This window comes from Salmo salar, chromosome ssa22 (assembly GCF_905237065.1).
Source record: "Salmo salar chromosome ssa22, Ssal_v3.1, whole genome shotgun sequence".
NCBI classification, from domain to species: Eukaryota; Metazoa; Chordata; class Actinopteri; order Salmoniformes; family Salmonidae; genus Salmo; species Salmo salar.
This window is the reverse complement of record NC_059463.1, coordinates 12,280,732-12,297,817: the sequence shown is the minus strand read 5'-3', so window position 1 is coordinate 12,297,817 and position 17,086 is coordinate 12,280,732. Positions and strand designations below refer to the sequence as shown.

The following is a 17,086-nucleotide window of genomic DNA, read 5'->3' as shown; positions in this document are numbered from 1 at the left end:
CTTGTTCTTGTTCTTGTTCTCTCTCTCTCTCTCTCTCTCTCTCTCTCTCTCTCTCTCTCTCTCTCTCTCTCTCTCTCTCTCTCTCTCTCTCTCTCTCTCTCTCTCTCTCTCTCTCTCTCTCTCTCTCTCTCTCTCTCACACACATATATATTCAGTACCAAAAGTTTGAACACACCTACTCATTCAAGGGTTTTTATTTATTTTTGCTATTTTCTATCTTGCAGTGAATAATAGTGAAGACATCAAAACTATGAAATAACACATATGGAATCAAAATATATTTTATATTTGAGATTCTTCAAAGTAGCCACCCTTTGCCTGGATGACAGCTTTTCACACTCTTGGCATTCTCTCAACTAGCTTCACCTGGAATGCTTTTCCAACAGTCTTGAAGGAGTTCCCACATATGCTGAGCACTTGTTGACTGCTTTTCCTTTACTCTGCGGTCCAACTCATCCCAAACCATATCAATTGGCTTGAGGTCGGGTGATTGTGGAGGACAGGTCATCTGATGCAGCACTCCATCACTTTCCTCTGTCAAATAGCCCATACACAGCCTGGAGGTGTGTTGGGTCATTGTCCTGTTGAAAGACAAGTGATAGTCCCACTAAGCGCAAACCAGATGGGATGGCGTATCGCTGCAGAATGCTGTGGTAGACATGCTGATTAAGTGTGCCTTGAATTCAAAATAAATCACTGACAGTGTCACCAGCAAAGCACCCCCACACCATCACACCTCCTCCATGCTTCACGGTGGGAACCAAACATGCAGAGATCATCCGTTCACCTACTCTTCATCTCACAAAGACACAGCGGTTGGAACCAAAAATCTTAATTTGGACTCATCAGACCAAAGGACAGATTTACACCGGTCTAATGTCCATTGCTCATGTTTCTTGGCCCAATCAAGTCTTCTTCTTATTGGTGTCCTTTAGTAGTGATTTCTTTGCAGCCATTCGACCATGAAGGCCTGATTCAGGCAGTTTCCTCTGAAAAGTTGATTTTGAGCTGTGTCTGTTACTTGACCTCTGTGAAGCATTTATTTGGGCTGCAATTTCTGAGGCTGGTAACTAATGAACTTATCCTCTGCAGTAGATGTAACTCTGGGTCTTCCTTTCCTGTGGCGGTTTCATCATAGCGCTTGATGGTTTTTGTGACTGCACTTGAAGTTCTTTACATTTTCCAGATTGACTGACCTTCATGTCTTAAAGTAATGATGGACTGTCGTTTCTCTTTGCTTATTTGAGCTGTTCATGCCATAATATGAACTTTTGACCAAATAGGGCTATCTTCTGTATACCACCCCTACTTTGTACTGATTGGCTCAAACACATTAAGAAGGAAAGAAATTCCACAAATTAACTTTTAACAATGCACACCTGTTAATTGAAATGCATTCCAGGTGACTACCTCATGAAGCTGGTTGAGAGAATGCCAAGAGTGTGCAAAACTGTCATCGAGGCAAAGGGTGGCTACTTTGAAGAATCTCAAATATAAAATATATTTTGATTTGTTGAACACCTTTTTGGGTACTACATGATTCCATATGTGTTATTTCATAGTTTTGATGTCTTCACTATTATAATACAATGTAGAAAATAGTAAAAATAAAGAAAAACCCTTGAATGAGTAGGTGTGTCCAAACTTTTGACTTGTACTGTATATACACACGCATTATTTATTTCCTTCTTTCCCCTGGCTGATTTTTTTGCACATGCACATATATTGGTTTAAATTCACATTTAAAAGGTTTGTTTTAAAATAGAACATTAACATCAACAGAATCTCAAACTACCACACCATTGAGTGGCCCTCCAATCCACTCCCCTTGGGGGAGTTAACCGGACCAGAACCCCCCAGGGTAACTCAAGGGCATCTGCATATGACAAATGGAGCCTCAATTATATATTTTATTCGTCCAAGAGGGGAGGGGTGGGGCTGGGGAATTCATTTTTGGGGTTAGGTTATTAGAGTTTAATGAGCTTTGGGTTATCAAGATGTCTGTGAGAAAGGGCTGTGTTGAACAGGATAGTGTGTGTGTGTGTGTGTGTGTGTGTGTGTGTGTGTGTGTGTGTGTCAGAGGAGACCGGTGGGTGGAGATATAGCAGGACGGCCTCTTCATAATGACTGGTATAGAGGGAATGGAATGATATCAAAACGTGAAAACCATGTGTTTGATACCTTTCCATTCATTCTGTGCCACCAGCCGCCTGTGGTGTGTGTGTGTACATTGACGGATGTGGCGGTGGAAGGTTTTCAGGTTGACCACTTGCCTGTTCTGCCTCTGCCTGGCTCCACGCGAGGATCACAGACGTTTGGAGCGGACAAAGGACGGGGCGACATAGTGGCTGTTTCCCTCAGCTCACAGCAGCTGTTGAGTGGGACTCTGCTAATGACTGGACACTATGTATCACCATGGTGTAACAGCTCCACTCTGAACAGGAGACAGGGCATTTCTCGTAAATTTCGCTCCCAGTGACTTTCAATTTCACTATCAGTGCTACTCACGAAATTGTGGCATTTTTATTGTGCAGTTATAAATGAATGGAGGTCTTTCTCGATCCAAGAGAGGGTTGGTTGAATATTGATGCAGTTCCGTTGTGATGGTAGATGTTCAGACGAGGCATCTCAGAGACAGTTTGCGATGTATTATTTAATGATTAGGTACAAAGAGATGTAAGGACCTTCTGTTGTTGAGGAAACGGAGATCCACTGTACTCGTCCCTTCTGTTATGGTTCCGATCAAACAACATCCTGAATTAGTTCCTAACAAACTACATTGCATTGCAGATTCCATGCATACATTGTCCTCTATTTGTGATTCTACATACATTCTTCATTTATAAGTTGCTTTGTAAAATGGCACCAAATCACACAGCAAACAAGTGAACTTAATCTGTGTCGTTTCGATTTAAGAAATGGACAAAGGAAACTAGACTACAGAGTCGCGGACCTAAAGGGAAAAATGTCTGAGGAAAAACCTCCCCCACCTGTGACTTATAGCTGGTCTCTCAACTGTAGCCATCATGTCATGATATATGTTCAGTGTGTTTCATATTTTCCAAAACTGTGAGGTCTCTGCTGACAGCCTTCGAGTGTCTGATGAAATATATACAGACTGAGCTGAGGCAGGCAGCATCAGGGGGAGTGGTCTCTGTGTGTGTGTGTGTGTGTGTGTGTGTGTGTGTGTGTGTGTGTGTGTGTGTGTGTTTGCCTGCCTGCCATGGTTCACTGTCAGTAGTGTCCCAGTTAGCAGACAGTCAGGCCTGATCCTTAGGGAGCAGCACACCAGTGCTCCCATACATCACTCTGACAGGGGAAGCTGGTGAGAGGCCGGACAGCCGCCAGCAGCCGGCCTTGGCTCGCTTACCCATGAAACAAGAACTCAATATTATTGCCCTGCCTCAGACCAACACTGAGGTCGAGGTGTTTTATCAATCAGTCCAGGATCCACTGTCTGTCTGTCTGTCTGTCTGTCTGGGCCTTCACTTACACTACTGTACATGCAGCGCTGTAAACTAGGCTCAGTTGAGAAACACCTTTTTGCTATTTTTGAGTATTCTCTTTGACTAAAAAGAAAGTCTAGTGATATAATAGATAATAATGAATCAAATGATTTAATTCAAGTACTGTGGAAAATTGGCACAGGGTTTCCACATAGCTAAAGACTTTTATATTATATTTGGTCGAATATCATTGTTCGGGTACAAAGCAGACAGGGATCAGAGGGGGGATGACACCAGAGGACCAGTTGTGTCTGTTTTGAATCAAATCCTGCATTTGGTCATTAAGCCGTTGCCTAGCGTACATATGGGGGCAGATTGGAAGAGAAGAGGCTGTAGGCTCTGATTGAGGAGATGCAGGCCCAGTGGGGCAGGGCCTTGACATGTGTTGTCAAAGGGCCGTGACACCTGACCTCTATCCACAGAGAGTGACCCCACCCACCCCCACTGTATTCACAGCATTCAATCAGATGCCCTTGTGTCCAGTCCACTGGCCAGATGGCTGTCTGATAAAGGACTGAGAGACACAGCAAATGTTTAAATACAAATAACAAACGTTATTCCCAACTACACTACCAACCATGCAAATAAAACAAAACATAGTCCACCAGTCTCCATCATACAGGAAATAAGTCATGAGAGTTAGTACACCAGAATACAATATAAACCTATATGATACACCAAATATTATCAGTATACAAAATAGAATTCAGCCTGTTCTTCTATTTGGTAAGAAAAGTACATAAAATAGGTTTTGTGAGGAATGACAAGAAAATATTTTCTTCCCTATCATTTTCCAATATTTCTCAGTATACGTTTAAGAGGTAAGGGCAACAGCATTAATCTCGTGACTGAGTGGAGAGAGGAAGCGGACTCTGGAGACCCGTGTAGTCTTTACTTAATCAAATTAAACCTCTTCATGCGAGGCCAATTTATTACATTTCTCATCCCATTGTTCTGCTCACTCCATCAAATTCGCCTCAAACCTGGGACCAAACCAATCAACTGAGTATTCTCTGGATGGTGAGGGATGGTGTGTGTTGTATCTGTGTGCCTTTGTACGGGTGTGTGCAACTCAGGGCTAGCGAGACAGTGTGTCTGTTTCGTGATTTGTGTATGAGCGCGTCTTTGTTTAATAGGGATGTGCATTTCTCCTTACAAGCGCGATTCGATACGCATCTAAGATACATGGACTCCAATACGATACAGATAGGAACGATACTTTTAGTTGGAAACGATTCGAATCGATGCGCGAACAATTGTTCTATGACCCCATTCTAAATGAATTTCTGATATTGATGGAGCTCAGGAGCTGGATCTGTCTGAGCTGACTTCTCTGAGCCGAGTGGGCCTGTGTACAGTGTGTGTGCGTGTGTGTGACTGATGTAGTGTGTGGGCTGAGCCATAGGGAGAAGATTTACCATTTACCACTCTCAGATTAGGGGGTTCAATTTATGTTTTTGCGCCGTGACTTTTTTAAATCTGAAATCCTCATCACCGACTGATTAACTTGTCGTATAGCAGATTCAAATGTTTTGAGCTAGTAATACGTCAATATTTGTTATTAGAAATTAGCTATGACATACAAAGCCGATTAATTTAACACCGTTTTGGATTTCACCCGTCTCCAAAGCGAATGGTTTTCACCATTTTGAATTTTATGGAGGAGAGTTGCTCACTTCTCCTGTTCCAACCTGTGAGGCTTGCAAAAAGGATTGCTGTCCTTGTTATGAAATTACACCTTTACCCCGTTCATGTGAAAATGGCCGGATGCACTGACTGTTTAAAGCCGAACTACCCAAACTATTTTGTACGGTGAACCTGGCAATCAATCCAAAAGCCCCATTCAGCAGATAGATCAGCAAGATGTGAGTTGTGTCCATTCTGGTAGCCTACAAAGCTCTGCCGTTAAAACTCAATTTTCTACAGCGCATTTGATAACAATGACCCAGCAAATTAAATTGGTTGTTCCTCACTTAATAAAGCCTATGATTTAATATTGCGACAGCCATTTTTACAAACATCTGAATGCTGAAGGTGCCGCGCAGATATAGCCGACCAATATTAGAACAGGGAAAGGGTAGGTCTACCTATCACGAGCAGTTGCGTCTGCCGCACTGTGCACACACTTATCTGACTTTGAGATCAACGTCACACGCTGTTACATGCATAAAAGTTCGATAGGCTCAATTCAGTCACAACAGAAAAGAGGAATAAAGCAGAAAATAAAATATGAGTAAAAAACTTTTGTGAACCTGAGATTTGTAACGCTTGAATGCTTTTATTTTTATTTTTACCGATGCATGCTTAATTTGGATCGGTTTGGGCTCCCGCGCACCAATGCACTCTCATCTTAAACATTTGAACAGGGGACCGGTGTGTGCAGTATGTGCGTCTAAGTTGTTATGTATTATGCCTGGATCAGCTGGACTGGAAGTTAAAAATGAGCTCACTGACTGCTCATTTCCATTCCCATCTGTTTGCTGACCTCTGGGAAGCCCTGAGGGCACACATGGTGCATCCCCCTGGCCCCTGGCCCCTGGTCAGCCCCTTCTGACCACCACTGACCCAACACAACTCCTCACTGACCAGCACCTCCTCGAAACGGAATAGCCAAGTCCGACCAAGACTCAGTATCTCCAACCCCTGCCTCCAGTCCAACCTAAACCATAGCCTAGTCCCTAAACAGACAGATAATGCAGTGGATAACACACCCAGTCCAGAGTGTTGGTAGAATTCATTGTTTGGAGCTCTGTTCATTTGCCTCTTTTCTAAATCCTTTTGAAAACATGTCCCACTGACCACCAGCTCCCAAGAGAAGTGCATCATGCCATCTCTTCTGTGATTGAAGGCGAGTGGGGGTCAGTGTGTCAGAAAGAAGGTGTGAGGAGCTCACAGGGGTCTTGCCCTCCATTCTCCAGGGGTTGACCCCATGTTAAAAGGGCGTCAGCTGGAGTTCTGTGATGGGTGCTAAAGACCTGCCCCCTCCTTTGTTCCAGAGCCCTGCCATTCAGAGGCTGTGAAGTGCAGCTATCCCTCTTTGTTAATGTCTTGTTTATTTGGGTGGTGCGTGGGTAAAAGGTTGGGGACAGACAGGTAGAGTGGCAATTGAGATGAGACCCTCACCTCCCTTTAAAAGGAGCACTCTCGCGCCCTGAGGTTATTCTCAAGCGTGCTTCTCTTCCTCACGCTCTTGCAAGCTGGGGAATGCGGTGCGATATCTCACTCGTGATGTCAGAGAACCGGGGTTACGCAAGTCACTTTGAATCGTTATTTTCGAATAACAAACAAAAACTCATAACAAAGTGAGGGGATGTCCAATACAAGGCGTACACAATCTCAGTTTAATAAGATATGTCCCAAAAACAGTACTCAAGAGGTAAACTCCTCTGTAGGAGAAGGCCCTTCTAGCCCCATCTAAAAAAAAACGGGACGAGGAAAAGCCGAAGCTTTGTGGACTCAGGAGTACCAGATAGCTGTCTGGGGCTCTGACTGATCTCTAGGTCAATGGAGAGAGTTCTCCTTAACAGAGCCAAGTGGTCTTTGCCATTTGCAAAAAAAGGTGTTCCAGGTAGACCTCTTTTGGGTTCCACGTAGAACCATCTGTGGAAGCTCCTTTTTTCCCCAAAGAGTGTAGAGAGAAGAAACGCCCCTCAGAATCCTATAAAGGGCTACGAGGGTTTGTCAGTGAGCCCTGGAAACCTGTCCTCCCTTAGAACAGGAGAGCAGAATATTTAGGGTTCCCTGCCTTGACGTACAGAAGATCAGCGCCCTCTGGTGGGGAAACCAGAGCGGCACATACCGGAACTGGCTTGACTGTGATAGCTCGCGTCATAGCAATCAGAGGCAAAAGGCCATAGGCACGGGAAAAAAGGGGAACAGTGGATGGCGAAAGACAGATTGCCGTCCTGCTCCGTGTGTCAGTGAGACCGGATGGAGGGCTGACATGCTGACTTCTACCCCTGGCTGAAAACCTGAGAAGACACCGGGGGGAAAGCCTGAGCGAGGAAGGCACTTGGGGGGAACAAACTCGGGTGGGGGAACAAAAAGTGAGTCTCCTCCATTTTCTCATGTGAGAATGGTCACAAAAGTGAGCTGCTGCACAGAGAATAGGATTTTGTCTTAACGCAGGCCTGCCTTCCCACTTCTGCGAAACTGTAGAAACTGTTAAATCCGAAGACAGAGGGGTAGGGCAGAAAGCCCTAGGCTGGCTGACCCTTCTTACCTCCCTTAGGAGTGTTAGCGGAGGGTTAGCGGGGCAGATCCTTGTTGCCGCTGCAGCATAAGACTGCTTCTCTGCAAGTTTGCTTTGGTTCAGGAGCCTGAGTTTTGGCAGACTGCTGCGTTGCTGGGGACCTCTGTCCCCCAAGGCCAGCTTGTTGCCCCTTCCCAGCTGTAAGACTGGGGCAAGATGCAGGAACCAACATGCTGCCATGGGGCCCAGATCTGAGGGGCAGGCAGAAGTTGAAGGCTTCACCTTTCTTTTTTGCGCATGTCACATTTCTGTCACAAAAGTGGGCCCGAACAACTCCTTGGGTCACTGGGGCATCAAGGAGGTCCACTTTTTATTTGTCTGTTAAGCTGGATAAGCTCAGCCAAAGTGCCCCTTCACTCACCACTGCAAGGCTCATAGTACTACCACAGCCTTGAATGGCACTACGAAAGGCAGGGAGGTTCAGGTCTGTCATCATACAGATCTCCTCCCAAGCATCTGGGTCTAGGGTGTCCGATTCCAGTTACTTCCACACTTCCTCCAGTAACTGAACCTGATACGCCAGCAATAAAGAAGTCACATTGAGAGCTCTAATTGCTTGGGCTGAGGTAAAGCGCTCCGCCTTCACATGGAGTGAGGTGCTGGTTTCGTTAGGAACACGGTGTAAGGGGCTGAGGTGGTAAGCCAGTGACGGCTCCACCGTGGGAGGGTTGCCAAACCCAGATTCCTCCATATTGTCCAGGCTCGGGGTACCCCTTGCAAGAATCTTGCTAGTGCGCGGTTTTTCCCATGAGCTCTTAGCTTCCCTGGGGCAAGCTGGTACTGCGGGGAGCAGTTCCCTTACCAGGTATGGGACGGGAGTCTCTTCCCATCGTATAGGTCCCTTAACAGGAGTAGGGGCTCTCATTGCCGAGTCTGGCCACGGCCCGCTTGCAGACATGAAGGAGCCCAAACTCAGGCCGTTAGATCCGCTGGCCTGAGAGGGCGGGAGAACGGGGTCATCAGCGCAGGAGATGCGGACTATCTCACCTTCCCCTGATACTACGTCGTCAGACAATGAGGCGAGGGAGTTGAGGCTTTCCATGACCTCGCCCCAACTGGGCTTGGTTGCAGAGAGCTGAGCCTCAGCTGTTGCTGTTGGCTCGAAGGCAAGAGGGACTATGGAGATAAAAGCATTAAGCCTCCTCTCCTCAGACCTGACCTCATCAACAGTCTGCAGTGCTCACAGGACTCAGGGTCCTTGAACATCTCTTGGGCATGTTCCTTACACAAGAAATTGATGCATAGAGGGTGGAAATCTTTCCCCGCAATCATGGAACCGCAAGCACAAGAACGAGACGGTTTGAGTGCTGGGCTAGGCTCGTCTTGGGATGGGATAGCAGTGGCCATTGTCAGGAACAAGGCTTGCTAGGGGGACGGAGCAACGCCTGTGTTGTAAGAACAACTTGTAGACGGCGCAAGCTAGCTAGTACCTTGTGGCTGGTGGCTAGCAAATCATAGCTTGTGTAAATGGCGTACTAAGCTAGCTAGTTAGAAGCCTTGCGGCTAACAGCTAGCCATAATGAGCATCATATAACACAATAGCCGCGAGGCTAGTGGGGCGTTAGCTAGCTCAGTGCTAGCTGAAGAAAACCACGTGGGGGCAAAGTTAGCCTTCAGATAGAGTGCTCCCGTGACCGACGGCGTCGTGAAGGCTGGGATGGTCGGTCTAGTTAACACAACAGGCGAATGTAGGTTAAGCTATATGAGAGACAGGAGCTATCAATGTTACCGTGCTAATGAGGTTAGCTTGCCTCTCAGCGAGCTAGCCAAGTTAGCCTTGCAGAGTGGGCTCACTGAATCGCAATAGCTAGCCATGATGCTAGCTACCAACGGAGACTGATAAGTAGAAAGGAATTTCTACACAAAACAAAAACCTTCCGGTTAGTACTCAACCTCTTGACAGGGTTAGAAGACCTGCGATATCCTTCTCGGTTCACTTGTGAGCAGTTAAGCAGGAAAACAGGTAAACAGGTATCCAGAAGATCTGAGGAGAAGAGAAGCGAGAATAACCAGAGGGCGGGAGAGTGCTCCTTTTAAGGTAGGTGAGGAGCTCACCTCATTCGCCACCCTACCTCTCTCTCCAACAGACACTTTTAATAGGTACTTCCGAGAGTAGGCGAACCCCACATGTGAGATATCGAAACAAATAAATTGAAAGAGAACCTATGACTTAGCGCTTTGCTGTGTCCGTCTGTGCCAATGGCACCCTGTTCCATGTTGGGCAGCCAGTCGCCACTGACTGGTCAGTCTGCTGCAAAGCATGCACACCAACCTGAAACTATAGCAACAAGCACACAGCATTATTCCCATTTTTCATAGACTATGAAAAATAGATGAGACATGTTTTTTTGATGGAGTGTAAGTTCTCTTAAGGCGGTGTGCTAGTCAGTCAGAGAAGAAGGAGATTAGGGAGGAGGAGAAGGTATGGCGGAGGAGTAGAGGAGGAGTAGATTATGTAGTCATGCTGAGAACAGATGCCTGGATGGGGTTTGGGGAAACTGTACTGTTCCACTTCCCTCTGTCTGACCCTGATCCACTCACATGTTTTGTAAGACTTACTGCTGCTGACTCTATCTGTGAATTTTGCTTATTTGCTTATTAGAGAACAGGAATTAAAAATATAAGAATATGTCTTACGGACTGGACTGGCTTGCTGCCTGAGACACACACAGGCTTAGTCGTATTAGGAATGATTCAAGGTGTTTCAAGATTCTACCGTTTTTTTGAAGCCACAGACAGTAGAATCTATTTTTCACTTATTATATCCATCTTGGTTTGCCTGTATTTGAACTGGGCTGCAGTGCTAGTCTGTGTTTTGGATCTGTCAGACCACATTGGTGCTGTGCTAGTGTAGCTCCAGTCAGAACGGAGCAAAGCCAGGGCCTGCCGGTGCCATATGACAAATCGGCGTTCTGCTCTCGCCTACATTCCACCCACCAACCACCTCCAAAGCTATCAGGAGGATTAGCTCGCGCAGCTAAACCAAACAGACTGCTCAATGTTCTGACAGCATTTGTTCCAAATCTTGTACATGCCTCTGGTTTGATGGATAATAGCTCACGAATCATGCATTCATTCCAGTTGTAGCTGGTGTCAATTGTAGGCTACGCTACGGTAATTGGATTCTGAAAGGAAAAGTAGTGAATGTTTTAAGGATTTACCACTGCACTCCAGGATATACATAATTTATTTTAGGATTAATTGGCACAGATTAACGTTGAACTCACTGTGGGGTTCAGTACAGAATTCAAACAGACCGTGACGGACAGGAAAGCATCTGTTAGCAGCCAACGTTATAGCAGAAATCGCTAAGTTAAAAAGCCTGGTTTGCCTAAAATGTTGTTTTATAACTGAGTGCAGCATTCAGAGTTCTCACAGAACACACACACGCACAGTCAGTGAGGACACACACACACACACACACACACACACACACACACACACACACACACACACACACACACACACACACACACACACACACACACACAGGCTGGAGTCTCCTCCATACAGTAGGCCTGTGATTGGAGGGACGATGTGGTTGCTAAGCAGAGCTGCTCTTCCTGTGCTAAATAAGAACTTCATACTCTCTCTCTGGCTGGTGGGCTGAGAAGAGTGTGCCAGAGCTGAGCTGCAGAGCACAGCACACACAGTCAGACAAGCAGGCAGGCAGACCTCCCCACATAGACTTACTCACAGCAGAGCAGAGAGACTGTAGGCTACCCTCCTCCACCCTGCACCACAGAGACATCTTCCTATTCCATATAGAATACACACATCTTCCTCCTACAACACATACAGTGGACCTCCTCCCACCTTCTCCTTCTCCCCACAGCACAGAACTCCTCCTCCTCCGTACAGCTCCTCTTCTACCGTATAGAACATAGAAAGCACCTTCTCTACCCTAGCCCACAAAGCTTTTCCCAATTCTCTCAGTCTGGACTACACAGGCCGGTGAGAAGTGAGTGTTTCACTTAGGAGGGATGAGAGCCCACCACCATCCATTTTTGCAGTCGTCCCGCCTTTCCCTCTGCAAATGAAGAGAAAGGGTGACGGTGATGTCAGGATGACCCAGTACCCAGCCTCCATCTCCCCGCTAGCTGAATGAAGGAGTGGGATACTCATTTTCACTCTCTTTCCACTCTGTTATATCCTATCAGGACAGGCTACCATCTTGTGTATCGGCTCTGCCTTGAAGGCAGTGCATTTCATAACTTATAGTGTGGTGTCTTTGCACATCCACCCTGCCTGCAAATTAATAGAGAACCAGTCCTATTAACTACCTCACGACATAGCTAGGCAATCTAGTATCTCCCCTGTGCTACTTTTGTCTGGGCCACAGCTTTGGGATCCGCAGAGCGGCTATTGTCTATGGTCAGTTACAGTGCCGGGGCAGTGCAGTGCTGTTGGCAGGCAGGCTCCCCATATCAAATGAATTCAGCACAGCTGTCTGTATTCTACTGGTCTGTACTAGTCTGAGTTAGACTCGTTTATTCAGTATTACAGGCCCTCTGGGTCCGTCATGGTCACCCCTGTTACTGTGTCCTTTACCCTTAAAGCATCTGCCCAGTTGGACCTTTCTCTCTCTTTTGTTCCTAATGTTTCTCACAGGAAGTGCCCTTATTCAAAAGCCATGATGTGTCGTTGCAGACATGCCATTTCTGATTACTCACCGAAACAGGGCCCAGTCTCTCTCCTTTAATCCCCCCACACACTTCCTCGTTCCCTCGCTGGCATGGCGGCGCTCGCGTTTAGAGAGACAGGCGCACAGATGGGGATGCTATAGGCTCAGAGAGAGAGAGCGAGAGAGAGAGCTTCCTCCCTCTGCAGGGGCCTGAGATGAGGCGGTGACCCTACCAGGGTGGGGCCCTTAGCTGGCGTTGACGGGTGTCTGGCTGGCTTTATTTCAAGCAGGTCACCGGGCCTGGCCAGGCACGGCAGAGAGACACAGACTGGCTCAGCCTGAAACAGAGCTTGGATGCAGGCTTGCCCTTTCTCCCATAACGAGGAATCTATTATAAGCCCAGTGTGGAGTCTCTTATAAACCCAGTGTCTTAAGGCAGGGAATGGGACAGTATCAGGGGAGAGGTTAGCTTACACATCATCTTCGAAATCTGCAAGCTGCTTTTCAGATGATCATCATATAAACTGGGTAATCACCTCTCCTTTTGGCACCAACAGCTTAACCTGCTGCATAGTGAGGAGGAGAGACAAACGTATCCAACTGCTATTGAAGGTGCAGTGACATGACCTTTCTGGATGTGATGTGCCATTTGGCAATGGGGAAGATGAAGGACGGTCTCCTGAGAGGGACAAAGTGAATAAGGAGATGGAATAGGGATTAAGAGATAGGTTACCTTTATGTAATGGAACGTTCTGATTTCACAAATAAAGGTTGGGGAAATTGTTAATACAATGCTATACAGTTACAGTAGTGAAATTACCCTTGACAGAGACAACAATAGAGTAGGTCGGTCTGTGTCCAAAATGGAATGTATGAATTATTCCAGGGCTATGACAGGGCCTTGTTGGGGCCCATCTCCACAAAGACTCCCATCTCTGCATGTCCATATTTAATTCAGGCCTTTCAGCTGCTTAACTGTACAGGCTGTTGATCGAATGAGTCTCTCCAAAGGGATTAGTCACCCTATCGTCAGCCCAGTTCCCTAATTTCTCTTCCTTTGTTGTGGTTCAGGCTGCACTAAATGGGATAAAGGACCTTGGCCGGACACAGTGGGAGGAAGTGGCTTTTGTGTGTCTGGCAGGTGCAGTGGAGTGTGGATGGAGTGACGGTGGGGTTTTTGGTTGTGTGTGTGTGTGTGTCTTTGTTTGTGTGTCTGTGAGTAAGTGTGTGTATGTGCCTCAGCAGGCCAGCAGGCTGTCTTCCCTGTGGCTGAGTGCTGCTGAGATAGACCAGGAACTCTGGATCTGGACTTGAACCCTCAATCACAGGGCTCCTCAGGGGTTTGCAGTAAATTCTTCAGGCGAATGGTTTTCTCTCTCCTTCCTCCTCTCTTTCTCCTCACATCTGGTGAGCAGTGCTAGCGCCCCTGTCATCTTTTACTGCGCTGAGGTCATTTCCACCCTATCGGTAAAGTGGAAACACATGATGTACTGGGTTGGGCCTTGATGGGGCAGGGCTGGCATGGACCAACACGGACACAGGCACGCATTAAATCTACCAACAGCTGCCCAAAACAGCCTTTCTAACTAAGGCAAGTCTCAAACGGCGCAATCAGAGACTTTGAATGTACGTGTTAGAAAGTTTTCGGGAAAAGATAAGTCTCGTCGAGTGAATGCATTAGTACCAATATAATTATCTTCAAAGTCATCTGCAGTATTAAGAGATGTGACGGTGAAGATTCCAGGCATGCTGCAGTTTCCTTTTATCGTGTAAAAAAAAAAAGAGCTACTCTGCAAAAGTATCAAGTAAGCAGTGAGCTCCAGCACCCAGGGCAGAACTGAAGTCTTACTGGAAAACGGATGCATGACTTCTATTTCTGTTGTCCGACAGCTAGGAGGACTCTGTCATAGGCTGACTCTACCAGGCAGCGCTCATTATTGAGGGCACCCTCTTCTCTTCTATATGCCACTGTCTGTCTGTCTGTCTGTCTGTCTGTCTGTCTGTCTGTCTGTCTGTCTGTCTGTCTGTCTGTCTGTCTGTCTGTCTGTCTGTCTGTCTGTCTGTCTGTCTGTCCTCATTCCCTCTGCAGCAGTTTAGCTCACTGCCTTTGTTCTCTCACTTGGCCTGAAACTGGAGAGTATGGAGAGAAGTGCTGAGGCTGCAGTTATATAGCCTGGCTGCCCACAACTCAGACAGTACAGGAGAAACACAGCACCACAGCACATACCCCCACCTCAGTCCCCCTTTATACATACACAGCAACGCCAAGATACAGTCAAATCACGCTAGACTAGAGCCACAGCCACTTGGGTTATGTTTATGTGTTTTTACCGCTTTTACATTTTTTTCTTTTCTTTTTTTTTCTTCTTCTTGGAAGGTACTTGAGCGTTTGTGACACAATGCGGTAAAAAAAAAAACATTTAAGTGCAATCAGGATAATTTTTGGTTTTGAAATGAGCGCAATTGAACTCATTTAAAGTATGTGTGTCTTGACCAAATGCCACCCCAACAAACGATCTATCTGGAAGTCTTTGGGCTAGTAGTGTGAGAGAGATGTTCCATAGACTAGTTGAGAATCCAGCAGGCGTTTTAACAGCAGCCTTGTCAAGTGGCTGGAGAGACAGTAAACTTTTATCACGCTAAATAGCCTGAAGTCACATCCAGCTCTAATGGCTTAGGCAGCCATGGCAGGGGCAAGACCAGGGGTTGCCTGGAGGTCAGGTTGAATTGCAGTACATACATGCTAGTTTCCAACTGGTAGAACAAATAAAGGAGAGAGAAGGAAGGGCATCTGAGGTGAGGAGGGGGAAAGCAGTTGTTATTGGCAGAGCAGATAATCACTTCAGTTGATTAGCTGTAAAAGGAAGACATTCATTGAACCTGACATTTTATATAGAGTTATCCGCGCTCTTTTAACCCTCTCAGACTGCTCTTAATTCAACACAGCCTCTAACCTGGGATGGGAATGAAGTTGTGTCCTGCTTTTTAAATGTGACTCGGTGATAAGAGTCACTGACTGAAAAACCACTAGAGGGTAGAACATATTTCCAAGCTTGTTTGTTAGGGGGAGGTAGTCGCAGAAACTATTGAACGGTTTAGTCGACTTCCTCTATATTTGTTTGTCATTTTTAATTCAACTTTTTTTGACCAAAACTTTACTTTATCAAATGACCTGCTTATGAAACAGTGTTAAGAGAGCTGAAATGTGCTACATTTCATCCAGATTGCTCATTTGGAATCCCTCTAGCCCAGGTGGATATTGTGGATGGGACTGTTTGTTTGTTAGAGAGGTGATCTCAGCACTGGAACAGAATGAAACCATGAGCCGGTCTGTGGGATACCAACCTGAATATAGACCGCTGCGTTTGTTTTGTTTCTCCGTTTCTCAGGGAGAACGTTAGAGGCTGCCAAGGACTTGCATTCACACCCAAGGCACGCAAATAAAACCTCTCGCATATAAAGCCCTACCTGGGTGTAGCCTCTAAATCTGCTGGAAAACATATACCGTCAGTGTTCATGTGTGAGAGGCAGATTTCCACCTCTGTGCCTCTTTCTGGGAGACTAAATGGTGTTGATTGTTTCAGTGGCAGGATGTTTGTGTGTTTTGTTCCAAGCCCTTTTCATAAATGCCCGTTTTTATGTTGCCGAGGTCAACTGGTTTTACTAGACTGGAGAGGCAAGTCCAGAGGCAAGAAGGCTTCCCTACCATCTGGCAGCCATAAAATGGAGAGCGGGAGGGTTTTATAGGACGGCAGGGTGAGACATGGAGGGGAAGAGAGACGGAGTGGATGGTGGACTCTAGTTGCCCCCAAAGCTTCAGAGCTTCCTCCATAGTCTGCATGACAGGTCAGAAGTTCATCGCCTTTTTTTCTATTCCGTTCTTCAATTCCTTGTCGGAAGGTGAAGGGAGGTGGCAACTGATTCAGCAGTCAGCTGGAGTGTAAATGGAAATGAGAGGAGAGTCTTTTGTTGTCGCTGTCAATGTTTTTTGCCAAATGTTGTTCTACCTGAGAGACTTTGTTTCATTAGTGCCTGTAGAGTGCTTAATGTTTTAGCTATGCGCGTTGCTTGTCATTGTGCTGTTGCTATTAGCTTGTTAAATCAGGCAGAGCACCAGCCCCGAGTATCACAGATGGTGCAGAATGATGTGGATGCGTAAACACTGGTGATTCAATGGCTTTAGTGTTGTTTGGGTATGTGTCACCTTCGCAAGGCTCTCTGTATAATGAATGGCTTTGTTTCAGCAGACTATGGGCTCCCGGTCGAATCATCTTTATCATAGAGACAATCTAATAGATGTCCAGCTGTTTTCTTTAAACATCAGCCTGAGATGAAATCACGGCGTTGTTGAACGTGAAAACGGGTCGGTGAGATTCTCAGTTATGTGCTCCTAGATGCCTCTTTTCCTGCTTTAAGAGCCTGAAGTGGAACTCTTTTGGCCCGTCTGTAGCTGGATGCTTTGCCCATTGGTTTCCCAGATTGGGGTTATCGTTTCAGAATGCTGGGGTTCTGTGCTGACTCTGGTACTGATACCTCCCATAGAGACTTCATCGTTTGTAACGCTGCAGCTCAGATATGTCAATCCCTTAGCCCCTCCAAGACATGTGGCTTATATCGAAGCGCAACCTATTCAGTTCATGTCGGGATGTTGGTTCTTTCTGCTATTCTAGTAAAAAAAAAAAAATGTGACGGCGATGAGGTTTC

At 46.3% G+C, this 17,086-nt stretch overlaps 1 protein-coding gene across 1 annotated transcript in view; it reads left to right on the top strand.

Moving 5' to 3' along the window:
• Positions 1-17,086, top strand: part of skib (v-ski avian sarcoma viral oncogene homolog b) — a 36,466-nt gene that overhangs the window by 1,510 nt on the left and 17,870 nt on the right. The gene's annotated exons all lie outside the window — the stretch shown is intronic.